Below are 5205 nucleotides of genomic sequence, written 5' to 3'. Positions count from 1 at the left end.
CCTCCGCTGCTGAAAGTAGGTTTCTGGCCTTTGCTTACAATGTTGCGATCCTGCTGACTGAAGCCCGGCAGTTTTCTGGGGTTTTGTTTAGCTTCTATGTTTGTTACATAGTTGCTTGCAGCTCAGAGGCCTGCAGTAGCAGGCAGGGAACATTGGAGTCCTTCGTCACTGAAGCAAGCAAGCCTCCCTGTTCGCATCAACTGCCTGGCTGCCCGCTGCCATCTTGGCTGCCAGTTAATTTGCATATCTCAGCCCTACTCTGTGAGTGACAGGGGGATTAGCCAATGGGAAGGGTAGCGGTCGTATGCCAATTACCATGTTTCTCTTTTATTAGTGTAGATTTACTCTGTAAAATTAAATTATGTCTACCTAGATTTTCTTGGCCTATTAAAAAATATAGGAGAAATTAAATCTTAAATGAAATCTCTCACTGGATCATTTATTCCCCAAACATGAATTGAGTGCTTGCTCTTTAGAAGGCCCTGGGTTATAATGGGGACATTAGGATTAGCAGGACATACTGCTAGTCATGGAATGATAGAGGATAGGAGCAACAAGGCCATCAGGAAGATGGTGAGATGTCCACTAAGAGCTAACAAACAAGGTAAACAGGAGAGAGATGGTAGGACTCCATATGGATGCAGTCAAGTAAAAATGCCCTGAAATAATACTGTTTGGGAATTTCAGAAACTAAGATTCCTTCAGTGGGAGTTGATTATAATGATGCTGGCTAGTGGCAGGGGTCAGACTCAGTTGAGAGAAAACTCTAGAATAGAAATATTCAATTAGCAGTTACTTTTAGATCATGGAGAAAACAAAGAAATGTCCACCTGAGACTGGTATGGAAGGTGTCCTGAACTCTTAAAAACACAGGAAATTTGGTTACTGTCTTAATACTTTCAACAATAAGGATTTTTAACCACACAGCACATTTGAGCAGGATGTTTGAACTAGGTGTTCTAGACACATGATCTGCAAAGATTTCCTTTAAAGTACAGTATGAGTCCTGGACCATGGTCTGAGTGGTTAAAACATTGGCAACAAATAGATGTATCTCATATCTCTCATCTCTCTCTCATATCTCTCTCCTCTCTCTCTCTCTCTCTCTCTCTCTCTCTCTCTCTCTCTCTCTCTCTCTCTCTTCCCCCCTTCACTCTCTAAAAATCAGTGGAAAAATATCCTAAGGTGTGGATTAACAGGGGGAAAAAGTGTCATATTCCCTTGAAGTGATGCCCAGGCTGGCACTCTTGCCTGGCCTGGGAGAGCCAGAGAATTTTCCATTAAAATGACATTATGATTAGGTTATCTTGAGTGCACTTTGGCTAATTCTAAGCAAGGAAAATATTTTTGATGGCAGTGAAATGAATGAAAATGGTGTTTTGAATGGAAGAGCAGTTGGAGAGAAGGAAGGAATTGGTCTTATAGTTGAATTCTAGGATCTCTGAGTTGATTCCAGCTGGGGAAGACTAACCCATACCCAAATTAAATGGTGTATTCTCTAAGAAAATGTACTGAGTTTTATTTATGGGGCAGTGTTTTGGACTGATTTGGTATCTAGTGTCTAAGTGCAGTCACTGCCTATTCTCTAAGAAGTCTTGGATAACAGAAGTTCCCAGAGGACACGGGTGTAGGTTCTGGGGCTGAAATATTAGAAACAATGGGCATGTGTCAGGAGCTCTGTTGAGCTCCAGTGAGAGCTAAGCTGCCAGGTGTCAGAGTATTTGATTAGAGCAACAAGCCAAATACAATGAAGTTAAACCTTTAACCACTTCCTGTGATGGTATAAGTGGGAGTGTAAAACAGAAGAAAGTGACCATTCCTTGTTTGATTTTCCTTTATGGAGCAGCACACCAGTGAGGGTCAGGTAGATCAGCACAGACCTGGTGGATCTGATTACTGTTGACGGAGCCAGAACAAAAGGCTCTAGCAGTTTTATGCATCCTGGAATCAGAGAAAGCAAAGAAGGAAGGGCTAGAAGTGAAAAGGCACATGGCAAAAGTGTCTCCAAGGTTTCCTCCTCCTCCTTTCAGAAGGAGGCCTCAGTATAGGCCCTGAAGAGAACCTCTGTCCAAGGACTCATATAAAGACACTTCGGAATGAAAGTATAGGGACTAGGACTGCAAATATGAGAAGGGAATGACCTGCCATAGAGGCCTGAATCTTGAACTGCAATCCATTTCAGATACATTCAATCTGAGGTGTGGAGGGCAGCTTTTCTTCAGGAGGCCTGCCAAGGGAAGCTTTTGTAATTGTCTATGCTTAGACATGAAAAACCACACATTAGGATTTTTAACCAGAAGCTGGATTCTTCACCATTAATTAAAGATCCAATATATGCCAGGCACTGTGCCAGAGGCTTTCCACATAAATACATATGTTGCAACAGTTCTATAAGACAGAGCTTATCAAATTCACTTTGCAGATGAAGAACCTGAAGCTCATAGCACTTGATAATGTCCTATTATCATATGGCTAGTAAGTGACAAGGCTGAGGCTAGATCTCTGGTCTAAATTCATCAGCATTCCATGTTGCTCCCATATCTTCTAGCCTGAGGCAGATATTCCATCTCTTAATTTATTTTTCTCAGTTCTTCATAATACCTCTCTGTAAAAGGATACTATAAGCAGGCCTAAAGAAGGAAGGTGACAATGTAAATAAAAAATAATTTGGGTCTTGTTTGTGGCTTTATTAACCTAAGGTCCTCCTGCCCAAGTTCCAGTGTTCCTTGAGAGCTGCCTCTGTATTTCTTTCTGGTCTCAGAACTTCTCTGAATTATAGCACCTTTCCCCTGGTCTTCCCCCGTGTGCCCTCTCTTATACCCTAGAACCTGCTCTTCACTATCTTTTCCTCTGAAAGCTGTGCCCTACTCTTGGTGGAACAGCCTAGAACAGTGATGGCGAACCTATGACACGCGTCAGAGGTGACATGCGAACTCATTTTTCTCATTGATTTTTCTTTGTTAAATGGCATTTAAATATATAAAATAAATATCGAAAATATAAGCCTTTCTTTTACTATGGTTGCACATATTAAAAAATGTCCATATGTGACACGGCACCAGAGTTAACTTAGGGTTTTTCAAAATGCTGACACGCAGAGCTCAAAAGGTTCACCTTCACTGGCCTAGAATCCTCTGCCCTTCCCCTGACAAAAAGCATCCTTATTCCTTGCAGAAGACCCCTTGCTGTCTCATCCTTCCCCCTGAAACTTCTCTGATAGTAACATCCCCTTTGACTTAAAGGTTCACTTGGGAAACTGATGTTCAGATGCCTGGTTTCCCTCAACCCCTTAGCCTCTTCACCACTCCCCAAGTGTTTTCCAGAGTGAGTAGATTCTGACTTGGCACATAGTGTACTGATTTGTTCTACACCCTTGAAATTGGAGAGGTTTTTAAAATCTTTCTGATATTTGCAGTAGGATGTGATTATAATGTCTTTGAAGCTGGCCAATGAACACATACACAGTTGGATTAGCTTACCTAGGCAGTTAAAAACCAAAGGAGAGTTGACTTAGGATGGTAAATACACAATGCAATATATAGAATTGTACAGTTAAAACATATACGACGTTATTAACCAAAGTCACCCCTATAAATTTAATTAAAAGAAATTTTAAAAATATAAAGGAGATACCAGTAAAAGCACACCAATGGCTTCCTCATAAATGGTAGATGAAGAAAGACCATGGAAATCATTGTGGAGTAAACATCTACTAAAACTGAATTTTTAAAACCCTGGAATCCTCCTAGGAGTTGAAAATTGGTTGCTTCTGATCTGTGTACCTTCTCAGGAAAATAGGAAAATCTTGGTTTTCAGTTTGCCTAATGGCATCTGAGTAGATAGTTGTTCAGTCATGTGGAGGACAGCAGAGACAAGTTAAAATTTGGGCCATGCATCACAAGGAAGGAGAAACTTCTCAGCCTAATGAAAATATAAAGGTTATTCCAAAGGGCATGGAAGAAATGTGCTATTGAGTAAAAGATGGACAAAGGCTCCCTGAAAATGGTTACATAATCCTTCAAAAACTCAATGTGATCCTGTGTTTGAAAGCCTCTGTCACACAGTAACCACTTGAAAAGTTATAGGATTATATAAAGTACATCTGACTTTCTCAGGAACTCCTTCAAGAAACGAAGAGATTTGTAATAACACATTGTAATAGTTTATTTTATTGCACACTTATTATTGACAGCTAATGGGAGAGACTACAAGTACTCATCCACATCTTATCTTTCTCTTTTTCCAGGACAAAGGGGAAAATGACATTGACAGTCCAGGTATTGTTAGGCAGAAGGCAATTCCCATGCTTTCTCTTTCACTTATTAGCAAGCATGGCTTACCCTATGTTTCCATGATAAAGCAAAAGGATGGAAGCAGCCTGGATCCCTAGATTATCTGAGAGCAGAGAGACCCTTACAACTGCCATCAGAATTTACTTGAACAAAAGTAACTTTTGCTGCATTAAAACAGCCAATTTTAGGTTTCATCTGTTGAGTCAGTTAGCAGTTTCACTAAGTAGTAACATAGTACATAGCTAGTATTTCTGTTGTGAGGAGTACTTAAAATTGTAATTACAAAGGTAATAGTGCATATAATATTTTATTTCTTTTTCTTACTGGTAAGCTTTATGAAGGTACAACTGACATGTAAAATTGTAAGATATTTAAAGTGTATTAGTACATCCCGGTGATTTGATATACTTATACATTGTAAAAGGATTTCCCATCTAGTAATTAAACACATCTATCACCTCACACACTTTTTGTGTGTTTTCTTTTTTGGTGAGAATATTTAATTTCTACTCTTTTAGCAAAAATCAATTATACAATACAGTGTTATCAACTATAGCCACCAAGTTTTACGTTAAATCCTCAGACTTTATTTGTCTTATAGCTAAAAGTTTGTCCACATATAAGTGATACTGTGCAGTATTTGTCTTCCTATGCCTGGTCTATTTCACTTGGCATAATGCCCTCAAGGTCCATCCATATTGCCACAAATAGCTTCAGCTTCAAGGAATCATGGGGAAGCACTCTATCTTTATTTGAAGTCAGCCCTATATTAATTAAAATGTGTATTAAAGCCAGAACCAGTTTGGCTCAGTGGATAAAGTGTCAGCCTACAGACTCAAGGGTCCCGGGTTCGATTCCGGTCAAGGGCATGTACCTTGGTTGCGGGCACATCCCCAGTGGGGGGCGTGCAGGA

This window comes from Myotis davidii, unplaced genomic scaffold, assembly GCF_000327345.1.
Source record: "Myotis davidii unplaced genomic scaffold, ASM32734v1 scaffold1519, whole genome shotgun sequence".
Classification (NCBI taxonomy): domain Eukaryota; kingdom Metazoa; phylum Chordata; class Mammalia; order Chiroptera; family Vespertilionidae; genus Myotis; species Myotis davidii.
Note: the sequence above shows the minus strand (reverse complement) of the source record.